Raw genomic sequence first — 16,360 nt, forward strand, 5'->3', positions numbered from 1 at the left:
CTCCAGGCAAGGAGCAACTTATACTAAGCAAATGGAATGCAGAACTCCCAGACCGACCTCTTTTCTATCAATAATCTCTTTTTCCTCTGAGTGCTTAGATTACCCCTGGTCAGCACTTACTCGCATACTATCTCAGACGGAAGGATGGAAATGTGGGAAGCGTATGGGGTTTGGACTCAGAAACCCCAGGACAGAGTCTCCGCCCAGCTTGTGTGTATGTCCTTGAATAAAAGCGACATAACAACTTGGGCCCTGATGGGATAAGGATGGTGAAAGGGTTTTATAAGCTGTAAAGTGCTGCGCAGAAAGGAGCTTTTATTTCCTAAACTGAAAGCCAAGCATATGTCATTTCCTTCCAAACCTTATTCCTTTGTGTGTGGTTCAAGGATGGCCCCCAGTGGACCCCATACAAACCATCAACACTACCTGGGAAACCAAATGGTGAGAGGTCAGAGCTGCTCAGTATGCTGTGAGGTTTGATTTCAACAAGATTCAGGGTTTAGGAACCTTGCTGGACTCAGGTAAACCTTAGGCTGCTGCAGTAATGCCATTGTCAATTTATCCCAGAAACAGGACATCCTCCTCCTGCTCAGAGCAAAGTATCTCACATGTGTTTTACAATCAAAATAAATTGTTATAAACTGCATGGTAAAGAGGAGGTCTGACCACTCCAAGGCTAACAGGGAAGGTAAGACGATCTGCTGGACCTTGTATATGAATGGTTAAGCCTTTTAAAGGCAATAAGGAGTCTGGATTTTTACCGTGAAGCTAAATCAGTATCCTACACAGCCACAGGAGGTAGTTAAAGGGTTGTTTTTGTTTTTTGTTTTTTTTTCTTTTTTAAACATAGTTTACCATAGGCCAGTCACTGCAGTAGAAAGGGGACTGACTGATGGAGAGGGAAACAGATTAAATACAAGTTTAATTTTAGCACAGCTCAGAAGACAACCAGGAATCAGGAAACAGCATGTTCTCTGGAGCCCGAGTTCAAATTCCATCTCTGCATTCTCACTGTGAGACTTCAAGCTGTTAATTGAACCTTGCTGGGCCTCACTTTCCCCATCTGTGAAATGGGGATATTAGAAGTACCTACCACCAGGATCATTCTGAGAATTACATAAACAAATGTGTGTAAAGCACTTAGAGGAGTATCTGGAAAACAGCATGTATTCAATAAATGTTAGTTATTATTATCAATACTGTCATTACTAACAAAAATTTCTGCTTAGAAGAAGCAGCCTTCAAATTTTTCCCCAGGATTTGGGTTAGTGGAAACCCCTTATATTACTTTCTACCAGGATTCTTCTAGTTAACCCAGAAATCACCTACACCCAAATCCCCTGGGGAGCTTGTAAAATTCAGATTCTGGGGCCTAACCCCAGATCTCCTGCATTGGCATCTCCAGATTGTGGGACCCAAAAATTCAGACTTTAACAAAATTCTCAGCTGAAGCATGTGGGCTGAACTAAAAACCACTGCTTTCTAACTAACAAGTGTCTTTTGGTTTAAAGATCTGAATGACTTGATGCCTTTTTGAAGCTTTCTTTTAGGTTCTGACACTAACTTGGCAGAAGACCACACTTGCAGACAGTTCTTCCTCCACATCTATCTACCTGTTCATAAAGTGGAGTTAATCAATAATAAATATGTTAAAAGTGTTATTAATTTAATCCTCATACTCCCATGAAGTAGCTACTATGACTATCCCCATTTAGAAGATAAAGAAACCAATATTTCGAGGAATCTCCATACTGTTTTCCACAGTGGCTGCACCAACCTGCATTCCCACCAGCAGTGAAGGAGGGTTCCCCTTTCTCCACAGCCTCTCCAGCATTTGTCGTTTGTGGACTTTTGAATGACGGCCATTCTGACTGGTGCAAGGTGATACCTCACTGTAGCTTTTGATTTGCATTTCTCTGATAATTAGTGATATTGAGCATTTTTTCATGTGCCTATTGATCATTTGTATTTCTTCCTTGGAGAATTGCTTGTTTAGGTCTTCTGGCCATTTTTCGATGGGGTTGTTTGTTTCTCGTTAAGTTGTATGAGCTGCTTACATATTCTGGAGATCAAGCCTTTGTCGGTTTCATCTGCAAAAATTTTCTCCCATTCCATAGGTTGTCATAAGAACTGTAAATGGAAAGTAATCTTTCAAAATTGTATAAAAAATAAAAATAAATTTAAAAAATAAAAATTTTTTTAAAAATCAAAAACCGAAAAAGATAAAGAGACCAACAGGTAGAGAAGTTAAGTGGCTTGCTCAATGCCACACAATAATAAGACTGAATTTTAAGCACTTGGATTTCCTTAAGAAAGTCAAATAGCACCTGATACATTATATAATCAGTCTCCAAGAACGGAAGCAATTCACAGTAGCCACAGATTATTTTCAACCAATCAAAGCACCTTTCTCCAGCTTGCTTGTCACTGCTTCTAGTGAGAAACCACCCAGGGAGTCTTTATGCCATTAGTACTGATCATTCTCTTTGTCTGGAAATTCATAGATTAAGTGAGTTTATTTTAAATTTTATTTGACTGTGGTAAGAACATTTAACATGCGATCTACCCTCTTTACAGATTTTTGAGTGAACAATACAGTTTTGTATCCACAGGCACAATGCTGTACAGCAGGTCCCTAGGACATATTTATCCTGAATAACTGAAATTTTGTACTTGTTCCCTTTTCCCTTCTTCCAAGCCCCTGGCAACCACTATTCTATTTTCTTCTATAACTTTGATTATGTAAGATGTTTCATGTAAATGGAATCATGCAGTATTTCTCCTTCTGTGATTGGCTTATTTTACTCAGTGTAATGTTTCAACCATGCTGTCACATATTGAAGGATTTCATTCTTTTTTAATGTTGAATAATATTCCATTGTGCGTGTGTGTGTGTGTGTGTGTGTGTGCGTGTTTCTTTTTTATCCATTCATCCACCAATGAACAGAGGTGGTTGTTTCCTTCTCTTGGCCATTGAGAACAGTGCCACAATGAACATGAGAGTGCTAATATCTCTTTGAAAATCAGAAAGGTATTATGGTGGCATCTAATAGCCTTTTTCATATCAGAGATAGAAAAACTGCAACCCAGAGAGAAAGGTGACTGGTCCATCACTGCCCAGTCAGTGAGAGAATCCAGTGCTCTTTTGTCTACTTCTCACTCCCCATCACATCTATAGTAGACAGCAGCAGAGTTGGGTCTGATGGAAACAACCCTGGACCACAAGTCAGCAACCTTCAGGTCTAGTTCTTAGGAGCATCATTTGACTTCTCTGTGCTTGGACTCTGGGTACTCACCAGGGATCTTTTTGATCTAACATCTTTAGTTTCCCTTACAGTCCCTGATATTACTCACCTTATTGTATCTAGTCTTCTACATCTGTAAATAGGAAATGACACCCAAAATGACATTCTCTAACTCCTCTCTGGTGTCTTTTAAAAGTAATTAGATGCCATCAATAAGACCTTTAAGTTCTTTATAAGCTAATAACTGTACATTGTTATTAATTCCCATAATTTCCATTTATCAAACAGCGGGAAAAAGTATCTTACTCGTTGACTTAGGAGGTTTACCCTAATTCTGTTCTGTTCATTTTGATTTAATATTAAAAGTTTTGACAATAAAAAAAAATCATTTTAATAGCAAATGCCTTTCCAAATGAGGGGGAGGGAGAAAGAAATTAAGATTCAGGAGAAAAGGGAAGTGTCCCGGATGAGAAGGGAGGAGGGCCATCCTTGCTAGGAAGACTTTCTAGGTCGAAGCAACCAGCATCCATAAGACAGTGCCGTGGGTTAGGATCAGTGCAAGCCAGCCTGAGAGCGTTGTTTCGACACTGTAATCAAATGTCTTTTATAGGAAATGAATCCTTTGGCTATTTGTCTGGCTAGAAATACCTGGCCAGTGTGTTCATGCATGATTCACAAGCTTCATGGGAACCACCCACGCACTCAGTTCAAATGGGAACCACCCTATTTGGCAACATTGAAAAGGTCTATTTAACTGAATTATCATTTCAGGTTGAGCATCATATTTGGAGGGTTTTCTCAGGTGATGCTTTTAAGACATAGGCCATCAGTTACATGCACATAAGAAAATATTTAATTTGCCAGTGTTTCTAAATATCCTAATTAAGGTGGTGTCACCAGAAGCAAAGTTTCTGAACATGTTTTCTTGGTTCTCCCACTCTTTCCCTCTTCTCCTCCTCTTCCTCTTCCTCTTCCTCCCCCTCCTTCATCTTCTCCTCCTTCCTCACCACCACCACTCCCTCTCTGTCTAGAACAATGTAACAATCAGGTTGTGCATACTACTGGTACCAGAAGAAAACATCTGAGGCTAAAGTTTTTCTTCTATTTCCTAGAAACAGACCAAGTTTGGGGCTCCTTTCTCTGTATCCTTCTCTAAAGAACCACATACACGCACACACACAAAATCAAGAAGGCCTTTCTTCTAAACCAGGGGCAAAAATCTCAGATATTACAGCTCCTTGTGGTGGCCCAGTGGGCCTAGCAGGTGCTTGAGAGTCACCCTGGGGAGGACTGTACCTACTTACTTGATATGTGTGGCCCTTGGAGAAGCAACTTAACTGTATTGACCCAGAAGACGTACAGAAAGGTTCCTCTTGGGGCTCAATCTATCCAAATCCATGTAGTCAAGTTATGGGCTCGGCAGAGAAAGCAGCAGGGAGGCTCTTGCAAAGCTCTCAGAGTTGACATAGTACACCCAACACATAATCAAAATGGTTAGATATGTGCAGAAGCCACAATGCCCCCCACATGGCCAGTAAGTAGAAAGAATAATGCTTCCTGTAGTCAATTAAAGATCTATTGAATATTATGCCTCAGACACTGTGCTAAGTGCTTTACTCGAATTATCTCACTCAGTCCTCAAAACAGGCCTGTAACAATATTAGTCCCACTTTACTAATAAGCGAACCAAGGCCTACAGAAGTGAACTCACTCAGCATAGTACAGTTAGTAAACAGTCAAGTTAAAATTTGAACAAATTCAAGTCCTCTATACTCCAAATGCCCGATACCACCAAGTCTGACAATACAGTATCTCTAGTGCAAGCAAAGGCACAAATAGTTAGAGAAATAATGTGCCTGTCATGGAGTTCTGAGGAAGGCGAGCCCTAAAAGCAACTCGATGGTGCTTACATCCAGCCTAATCTTGTTAAGAACAGCGCTGAACCCAATCACATTAGCACATGGAAAGTCAGAGCAGTTCCCGAGGCTTCATTATTAAGACACCACATCTCTCTTGTGGGTCTGTTTTGCTGAACAGCCTCCACATCACAATTTCGTCGATACTCAGATACAGCAAAGAAGGTGCTGCAGAATGGATCATTTCTCAGTGGTAAATGAATAAATTTGCATTCCAGCTCATTCATCTGCCACTTTGTTTAGGTTACTGTGAGTCAGCTCCTGAGAATCCCTTGGCTTCTGGTGCACTGATAGTTATGGTGCCTCTGAACCGACAGCCTGAGAACAGAACCACTGCGACGGCTCAGAGCAGTGTCAACCTGTAAAGCTCCGCCTCGGAGATCAGACAGCCCAACTGGACAGCCTCTCCATCTCATCTCATCCTAAACGCAGCAACTAGGTTGCTGGGAAGTTTACTGTTTGAAGACTGGCATGGAATCGTTCAACCCCTCCAGACATAAAACCAAGAGGTCTTGATTGGAGAAACATCAGGAAACATCAATTTCATTTCTAATCCTGTTCATACTCTAGTAAAAACAGGGTCAATACAATGGCTGCCAGATACTCATGTTTCCAGCAGATGACACGTGGCTTCATCAGCAATCATGGGTGGCTGGCGCTGCGGGGAGCTTTCTGGTTTGGATCCAGCCTGAGATTAACAGGAAAAGGGGGTGATAAGAGGGGATATTGGAAGTCCACCTCTTGAATCACTTTTAATAAAGGCTACAAATTTGGGGGGCTAGTAATCAGAAGTGAAATCAAATGTACTAGGTTTAGATAGTAAAAGTAGAAGATGCTACATTCCTGAATTCAGGGAAGACACTAGGAGAAACAAACAAAATAAGAAGGAGGAAAATAAGAAGGAGGAAAATAAGTTTGCTCTTGTGGCCACAGAGTAAGGTAAGCCAGGATGTCATCTGAAGCTCACCAAGTAGAAGAGAATGTTCAATGGGAGTAGACGGCGGGTGTGATGCCCAATGTCCCAGTTATGGCACCATCTCTTCATTTTAATGATATAAAGCCTATGCAGTAAACAGCAATTAGTGATAGAGAAACTCATGGTTCAGGTCTACCTGAGAGAAAGGTCCACGGAGGAGATAAAAAGTGGACAGAGGGTGAGATCAGGAGGAAGATGGGCTCAGGTGTAAATAAAAGACCAATATTCACATCCACCCTAATCATGGTACCCACGTATGCCCTGGATCTTCAAGAAAAGCCTTGGGGTTTTTTTTTGTAATTTTATACTTTCCTATAGAATCACTTGTGAAATGTTCAAGTGAATGTGATTTAAATTCTTATTTTCTGAGATATATTGCATAAATTAATTTGCAAATCAAAAATATGCCTATAAATTTGGGTAATGTAGAGTTTATGAAAGAGTCACTGCAACCATCTTTGCTGTTATAATAATTTTAAAAACCAGGCTACATATGTGTGTTGAAAATATATGTTTTGTAAGTGACATGGAAAAATATTCTATCCACCTTAATTTAATCTTCAGCCAAAAACTCAACTGCTAGAGTTCCTATTTGTATGTTACAGGTGCACACACACACATATTAATTTTTTTATTGGCAATGCAAAATATTAGCACAAACTTAGTGGCTCAAAACAAGAGAATTTTTCCCCACGACATATTCTTGCCTCCTTTGTTATAGAGTAATTGACCGTAAATGTGTGGTCTGGAGTCTCACCGGGCTAAAACCAAGGTGTCAGCAGGACTGTGTTCCTTCTTAGAGACCCTCAAAGAGAATCCGTTTCCCTGCCTTTTGGAGCTTCCCACATTCCTTGGCTTGTGTCCCCCTTCCATCTTCAAAGTCAGCAACCTCATCACTCTAAGCCCTGCCTTCACCATATCTCCTCCCTGACACTGACTGACTCTTCCATCTCCCTCTTCCACTTTAAAAAGACACATGTGATTACATCAGACCTACCTGAATAACTCAAGAAAACCTCCCACGCAAGGCCAGCTTACTAGCAACCTTAGTTCTGTCTGCATCTTTAATTCCCCTTTGCCATGTAACATACGTATGCACAGGTTCTAGGTATGAGGAGATGGATATCTTGAGGGGGGATTATTCTGCCTACCGTATCTGCCTACAATTAAAACAAAGGAAAATTGGGGGGGGGGGTCCATGTATTTTCTTCATAAAACACCAAGATCAAAACTGCAGATAGACACATACAAAGTCATGAGTGTTTAAATCAAGTTTCAACATGAAATCAAATTTCCGTGCTGTACTTCAAGCCTCAAGGCACACAACTGATGTAAAGATGGTATATATTTAGACTTATACCTTAACTCATAGTTTGAAGACGTAAATATGCTCCATAACCTTCTGGAGTGATCTTTTTATAGCAACAATAACAACAATTAACATTTATTGAGGGCTTCCAATGTGCCAGAGTGTTCTGTGCTCTCTGCGTGAATTCTCTGTACTGCTCATCTTAAGAAGGAGGAACTTGAGGCATGAATCATTCAGAACTTACCAGGGGCAGACAGCGGGCGTACAGCTCAGTGACAGAGTGAATTTTATTACAATGTCTTCTTTCTCAGGGCAGAAAACTAATTAATGCTGTGCCGCTCCTCTAATATCTTTGCACGTTTCTCCAAAGCATTCTTCTACAAAAAGTAATTAATAAACTATCATTGTCTTTTTCTTCTGAACAGGTGAAACAGCCTCCCAGCTGATCCCCACGCACTTACTCTTGCCCTCATTCATTCTCCACAAGGCAGCCAGGGATACGTTTTTAAAATCCAAATATGATCACTGCATGGCACTTCCCTGATTAAAATCTCTCAGTGATTTTCCATGGCTCTCATGCTGAAGATCAAAATACTTAGCAGGGTTGAGAAATCCTGGAGCAACCCTGCACCTGTGTGTACTGCCAGCTCACCTCATCCTACTTTCCCCCTTGTTCTCTGTGCTCCAGTCACTTAGATGAAGTGTTTAATAAATATTTGCTCAATGAATGGATGAATGAATGAAAAAGCAAACATATTAAGCTTTTTTTTTTAAATAGGAAGTAATATTTTGGTGAACCAAACATAATAAATGGTTGAATTTCAGGCACCAACAACTGCTACATGGGGAAGAATTCTGGTGTGTAAGGGCCCTCCCACAGGCCTCTGGACACTGAACCTGCCACAACAGGAACCACACTGGGCTAATGGGTAAAAGCTACTCAGACAAGATTTCAACAAATAATCCCAAAATGTATATGGAAACACAAAAGACCCCAAATAGCCAAAGCAATCTTGAGAAAGAAGAACAAAGCAGGAGGTATCATATTCCTTGGCTTCAAACTATGCTACAAAGCTACAGTAATCAAAACAGCATGGCTCTGGCACAAAAATAGACACACAGATCAATGGAACAGGATACAAAGTCCAGAAATAAACCATGCACGTATGGTCAATTAACCTACAACAAAGGAGGCAAGAATATACCTTGGGGGAAAGTCTCTTCAATAAGTGGTATTGGGATAACTGGACAGCCATACGCAAAACAATGAAATGAGACCCTTTTTTTCACACCATATACAAAAATAAACTCCAAATGGATTAAAGGCTTAAATGCAAGACCTAAAACCATAAAATTCTTAAAAGAAAGCAATAGGCAGTACTCTCTTTGACACCAGTCTAAGCAATATTTTTTTGGCTCTGTCTCCTCAAGCAAGAGTGACAAAAGCAAAAACAAATGAGACTACATCAAACTAAAAAGCTTTTTTTGCACAGTGAAGGAAACTATCAACAAAAAGAAAAGGCAACTTACTTAACTGAATGGGAGAAGATATTTGCAAATGATATGTCTGATAAGGGGCTAATATTCGAAACATATAAAGAACTCATACAACTCAACATCAAAAAACAAACAATACAGTTAAGTGCGCAGAGGACCTGAACTGACATTTTCCCAAAAAGACATACAAACGACCAACGGATACAGGAAAAGATCCTGAGCATCACTAATCATCAGGGAAATGTAAATCAAAGCCTCAGTGAGAGATCACCTCACACCTGTTAGAACGGCAGTTATCAAAAAGACAAGATCTAACAAGTGTTGGTGGGAAAGTGGAGAAAAGGGAACCCTCGTGCACTGTTAGTGGGAATGTAAACTGGTGCAGCCACTAAGGAAAACAGTAGAGTTTCTTCAAAAAATTAAAAATAGAACTACTGTATTATCTGTAATTCCACTTCTGGGTATTTATCCAAAGAAAATGAAAACACTAATTTGAAAAGATATAGGCACCCCGCTGTTCACTGGTGCATTATTTACAATAGCCAAGATACAGAAGCAACCTAAATGCCCATCAACAGATGAATAAAGAAAGAAAATATGCCACATGTACACAATGGAATATGATCCAGCTACAAAAAAAGGATGAAATCCTCCCATTTACCACAACATGGATGGACCCAGAGGGTATTTTGCTCAGTGAAATAAGTCGGACAGGATGAAAAATATTGCATGTTTTTACTTATATGTGGAATCTAACAAACAAACAAATAAACATAACAAAACATAAACTCGCCGACACAGAGAACAAGCTGGCGGTTGCCAGAGGGGAGAGGAATCAGAGGATGGGCGAAGCGTGTGAAGAGGAATAAGAGGCACAAATTACTGGTTAGAAAATCAGTCACAGGGATGTAATGTAGAGCACAGGGAACATAGTCAACAATATTATAATAACTTTGTATGGTGCATAATCTACCAAAAAATCATACCACTATGTTGTACACCTGAAACTAATATAATACTGTAAGTCAACTATACTTCAATTTAAAAAAAAGATTTTAGAAAACTGCATGAGATGATGTCTCAACAAACCAGCTCCACTGTTACTCAAAACATCTCCTTAAATGGCAAAAGACAGTCACACCCAGTAGGCACTAAAGCTAGAGTGTGGGTTCATTCAGGGATCATCAGTGACAACAGCCTCTGTGTAAGGGATTTATTTGATTACCTATCATGTTCTCCGAATTAAGATGATAATAAGGAGAAAAAAGAAGAGTGAAATCATTTTGGTCTTGCATTAGCAGCCCCTCCCCCACCAGCGAGGACCTGTTTTCCTTCTGTGGCCTTAACTGAACAAAATCACCCCAGCAGTCCTGGGGGTGTCCCAAAGGTAGTGCAGGAGGACTTCAGGATCTTTCTGAAGCCAGGTTTAAACCAGACTGTCCTGGCACTCCTCTCAAAGAAGTTATCTGGCTAGCACAGCTTTTACCTTCTCTGACAGATTTGGAAAAGGAAGTTAGAAAAAGGAAGGAGCCAGGCCTCCTTTCTTGAAGGTGATACTGATTAAGAGGGTTCAACTCCCAGCATCATAGGAAAGGCCGACCCATTCTTCCCAAGCTCCACACAAAGGTATTCAATGACAGATATGTCACTCAAATGATGATGACTTAATTGCTAAAAGGTGAAAAGATCCCGACAAACAGGAAAATGAGGCTTTCTCTGCCGGTAGTAGGTGAATTGCCCTGTCTCCCTGAGAACCAGCAACTCTGAGTTCAAGGTACAGGATGCGTAGAGATCAGTAACTGCTCCTAAGCACCCCAGAGCAGACCCTCACATAACAGGTTGTGTCATTTGGCAGAGAACTGAATTTGGAAAAAAACAAAAACAAAACACAAAAAACCAACCCCCGCCTATTGAAAGACTGAAGGACATTTGAAGACAGGAACCATGTCTTATTAGTCTCTAGTCACAGAATCAAAGCACCTCTAAAGTAAACTGTCAATAAAATAATTAAGTGAATTAAGTTTGGGAGCCGGAGAAAAAAAGTACTAGAAATAATTAAACATGGCTAGCCATTTGTAAATAACAAAGCAGCGAGAATAAGGAGCTGTTCTACAATATGACGGATCCTGCTGCCAGCCCTGGCTGCGCTATTAACCGGCCGTGAGCTCTTGCCAGAAGTATTTCCCTTCTTTTGTTTCCTATCTGTACAATGATGGGCAGGAAACAGATGATAAATGTGGTTCATTTCAAAGTCCAATAGTTTGTTCCTATAAAACATGAAAATCCTAAACATTTCATTGGTAACTAGAGGCCAAGAGAAAGAGGGAACCTTTAAAGTTTTACATCGTTGGATCCTAACTTTTTCTATTTATACGTGCTTTTGAAAAGTTAATGGAACCTATAATCTCCCCTCAGAAGAGTAAACATATGAACGTGTAGAGAAGATTTTGCATATAGTTTTAGAGACTTCACTAACTTCCTGAAGTCTATCCACTGAATTCCAAGTTCAAAATCTCAACTTAAATTGAAGCAATGTCTTCTTTTTTCCAGTTGGGAAACTCTCCCAATAGATGCAGAAGCTACAAGAGCTTAAGCATCCATGATGAAGCAAGGTTGATATAAGGCATTTTGTTACAGCACAAATAACAGGAAGAATACAACACTCCCTATGAAGTATTCTTGCCAAAAATGCCAAACCTGAAACTAAGAAAGCCATTAGATCCCACTATCACCTTATAAGAAAAACGAGTCAGAAGAACATGTTAAAAGATACCGCGGGCATGCAACCAGCAAAATCCAGAATATGGGAAATTCCATAGGATTTGTCTTTCTTCTCCAGCCATTCTTTCCAACTCTTATTACCTGGGACCTCTTGCTCCTTCTCAACCATGACAGTCCCTTAAGTATCCACTTTGTGAGAGAGCTTGTCTTTTTTAACTAGATCTGCCACAGCCATCTTTCTTTTTCCTCTCATTTCTAGCTCAGTCTATTCCACAAAATCCACTACTATATATTCTTCCCAAGACCAAGGTTGAGAAACATTGATGGAGAGCCTGCCACAGCCCTCTATAAACTGGAAGTATTGAGAAACTAAAAATGAGTCAGCTTTAGCCTGGGCCTTTGAAGCTTCCTTACAATTAAGTGCTTGGAAAACTAGACAGTTGCTTGATGTACAGTGTGTGCAGCAAACATGTCTTTCACTTTTTAAATGTTCCAAATTGCTTACAAATACGCCATTACAGATTAGGACCTGAATAAATACTTACTGACAGGTTTCTGTCAATACAGATCTTATTTAATTGAAATTTGCTTTTGCTTTTTTACTCTGCTATCTTCTCTTCTTCAAATTCCCTAACTCTTAAGGTCCCCAGTGCTATTCATTTGGGGTCACTTCTAAGGCCCTAACCACCCGTGCCCTTACCTAGTTCTTTCCTGTTTTTAAAAATCAAATTAAGAAGGGTTTTCAACATAGTTGTCTCATTACCTACATTTGAGAAAACTTCCTTCTGTAGTCTTAAAATTCTTTTTGCCTGTGTGTGTGTGTGTGTGTGTGTGTGTGTGTGTGTGTGTTTTATTACTTTTCCCAGTTTGTCAGTCAATATATACAGCAACTACTTGGAAGCAACTTTAAGTTGACTTGCCCTCCCCTCCTAGTCTGAAATACCACGTTGACTACCTCTTAACTTAAACCTTCTAGATGTTGGTCCCTTTTCTCAGGAAAAATCGAAACATGAGAAAATTTTGCTTTTATTTGGCCATAGTTTGATAAACTTAAGCACTTATAAAATGTCTGCCTGGTATCCCTACAGAAGCAGTGTTTTATTTCTATAAATGTCTAGCCTTTTTATGTAACCCTTCAAATCATAGGATAATGACTCAGCAATTTTGCCTGAAAATCTACTACTCACCTGTTCTGAAATGTCATGCATAGTAAAAATTTATTTGAGGATTGTTTTGAACATTCTTCTGTCACTATAAAGAAGAGGGTACCTATGGAATGCTTCAGTGATGAACAGTTGCCTTTAAAAGGCACAAACACACCTGTGCTCCCAGTTAATGACAGCTAACTGTTGACAGGGCTCTCTTCTGATACCTGATACACCCACATGGAACCCCATTCATCCACTCACCACCCAACCTCTCCTGCAAAATACCCATTCCCTCTTCATGACGACATCTCAGGTTATTAGAAGGATGAAACTAATGTGAAAATCGCAAATCTTTTAGCTGGAAAGTCATGCAGAGAAGAAAAATTTAGGTGTTGAAATATTTGAACTCCATAGAAATACCAAAAAAAAAAAAAAAATTATGAAACCCTATCACAGGTGAAATGCTCAGTGACCAAAAGGATGAATAAATGTTAGACATCTACTGAGAGCACAGTAAAGCCTTTATCCCTTGCGTTCTTTAAACATTGTTTAAAAATTAGCTTAGCAATTTGCAGTTGAAAAGCAGAAAGCTGCACCAAACGACCTGCTGTTGGTCTTCCCTCTTTTGTGATTCCACAAATGGCATTTACAGGTCATTTTACTACCCTTAAAAATTGTAAAATTAGAAGAATGTGATGGAAGTTTAAAAATCCTATAGAAAACCTGTAACTAAAGTGAATTTATTTTACTTTCTTATTTGTTAACTAAATTTTTAATTAGCCTGATTCTTCTAAAATAGAATAAACCATATGAGTTCATTTTTCTAAAGTTACTCTGGCCATTCATATGTTTACCAATATATACAGAGAGTATCTGAAATAATGTTCACTAAATTTTACCAAAGGCCATCTGTGTGCTGAAATTAGTTTTTTTTAATCTTTTTTCTTACACTTTCATATGTTACATGAAGTTTTTTAATAATAAGCATGTATTAATATATATAAAAATAGACAAACAACAAGGACCTACTGTATAACACAGGGAACTATATTCTATTTCTTATAATGAGCCATGACGGAAAAGAAACTGAAAATTCATATATGTATGCATGTATGTGTATAACTGAATTGCTTTGCTGTACACCTGAAACTAACATTGTAAATCGACTACATTTCAATAAAAAACAAGAATTTTAAAAAAGCATGTACCATTTTTACAAACAAACAAAAACCCACTATCTCTTCTGAAGCCCAGTGGAATGCCACACATCGGGAGTTACAGGGAAAATCACTGTATGATGGTCCTAGAAGAGATGACTTCTCCCAAGTCCTCTCAAATCTCACCACCAATTCTTCCCTCCCAGGTCCTGCTGCAATGCTAGAAATATTTTGCTCAAGGTTAACGTCTATAAATCCAGACTCCCACATACTGATGTAAAATGGCTCATGGGCCAAGTTCATGGGGCTAAGAAGTCACTGCCACTCAGACACACCTGAAATGAGCAGAAAGTGATCAGTTCCACTGCAGATGACTGTGAGAGTTTAGGGAAATGGGGCGCAGCCTGCACGTCCTACAGATGGATATGAAGCTGGGTCCATGTAAATGCAAACCCGACAGCTGACCTTAACCTTGAGTCAAACAAGTGATCAGGAACTAGCCACATCCACAGAACACCACTTGCCACCACATGTCTAAACAAGTCTCTGTGGTTCCCTCATTTGCTCTGGTTTTTTTTTTTATCATGTCTCCCTTCGGTCTTTCTTTCATGTTCAGAGATGTAAGTGACCATAGAACACTTTGAAAAGACACTCCCTCTAAGCCTCGACTAAATTTTTCCATCTCGCACACAGAATGAGGAAAGTCTACAAGACATTTGCAAGGTTTTGTTGCCAGGGCAGACAAACAGAGCTGGTGTGTCTTAGGTGATTTTATTTGTGATTAGGAATGATTTTGCCTTTGTGGCTGGCTGGTTCACCCCTGGGAGAGGCTTTTTCTTACTTTCTGGTTTTACAACTCACACTCCTAAAAGAGGCAGGAGGTGATGGCATTGGAGGATCTGAGTTAAAATCCTGACTCTAAAAAGTTCATTACTGAGTTAACATACATGTATGAAATGCCTCAAAGAGGCTAGACTTTGAAAGATGGAAGACATATTCCCCACTTTCAAGAAGCCTGCAGTCCCAAAGGAGTGTAACAAGTACAGTATAATGTAGTGAGTGGAAGAATGGGAGTGGACTCAGATGTGACTGGGCCCAGCTGGGGGCCTTCCAGCTTCTACTGTGGGGCTCCCAAGCTTCGCTCTGATGTGGGGATACCATGCTGTCTGCCCCTGTGGGGGATCTTGAGATCAAGAAAAGGCAGTTTTCCTCATAGAAGGGGCCCCCAACTCATGCAAGAAAAATTCAGAAAACGGTTGTTGAAAGAGGTAACCCTAGATCTACGTCTCGAAGGCAGGGGAGCAGACATAGGCAGCACAAGCAGTGACTTTCCAAGCAGTGGAAACAGCACGGACCAAGGCAGCAACAACTACAAAGTCCTATGTTGAATTAGTTGTATGTGCAATTCATCTCTGCACCATTCACCTCCATGAGCCCCTGATCTGTAAAATGGGAACAATACCGCTTGCCTGGCAACATCAAGAGTTGTTGTGTGGTAACAGATGTCTCCTAGCAAGCAGTGAAATCTGCACCCTTTTCCCCCAATTGCCCACTGTAAGTCGAGAATTGTGGAGTGTGTGAGTGTGTGATTTGGTAAATTAGAGGGGTGTAGTTTTAAGAAGTTATTCATGTTAGGTTAGAAATAGAAATTTCTATGTAAATCAAAACTACAATGAGGTATCACCTCACACTAGTCAGAATGGCCATCGCTACAAAGTCCACAAGTAATAAATGCTGGAGAGGGTGTGGAGAAAAGGGAACCCTCCTATACTGTTGGTGGGAATATAGTTTGGTGCAGCCATTACAGAAAACAGTACGAAGATTCCTTCAAAAACTAAAAATAGACTTACCATATGATCCAGCAATCCCACTCTTGGGCATGGATCTGGAGGGAACTCTAATTCAAAAGATACATGCACCCCAATGTTCATAGCAGCAGTATTCACAATAGCCAATACATGGAAGCAACCTAAATGTCCACTGACAGATGACAGGATAAAGGAGTTGTGGTATAGGATGGAATACTACTCAGCCATAAAAAGAACAAAATAATGCCATTTGCAGCAACATCAATGGACATGGAGATCGTCATTCTAAGTGAAATCAGCCAGAAAGAGAAAGAAAAATACCATATCTTATATGTGGAATAAAAAAAAAAGACACAAATGAACTTATTATAAAACAGACTCACAGACACAGAAAACAAATTATGGTTACCAGAGGGGGAAGGGGACTGATAAATTGGGAGTTCGGGATTTGTAGATACTACTATATATAAAATAGATAAACCACAAAGTCCTACTGTAAAGCACAGGGAACTATATTCAGTATCTTGTAATAATAGCCTATAATGAAAAGGAATATATATTTACATATATATAAAGCTGAGTA

General features: G+C 39.7%; 1 long non-coding RNA gene across 1 annotated transcript in view; it reads right to left on the bottom strand.

Moving 5' to 3' along the window:
• LOC105073222 (uncharacterized) overlaps window positions 1–16,360 on the bottom strand; it is a 113,399-nt gene that overhangs the window by 3,539 nt on the left and 93,500 nt on the right. Inside the window, exon 6 of the long non-coding RNA XR_012499482.1 lies at window positions 1,778–2,130. This is a non-coding gene — a long non-coding RNA (uncharacterized LOC105073222). The remainder of the gene's footprint in view (window positions 1–1,777; window positions 2,131–16,360) is intronic.

This window comes from Camelus bactrianus, chromosome 16 (assembly GCF_048773025.1).
Source record: "Camelus bactrianus isolate YW-2024 breed Bactrian camel chromosome 16, ASM4877302v1, whole genome shotgun sequence".
Lineage (NCBI taxonomy): Eukaryota > Metazoa > Chordata > Mammalia > Artiodactyla > Camelidae > Camelus > Camelus bactrianus.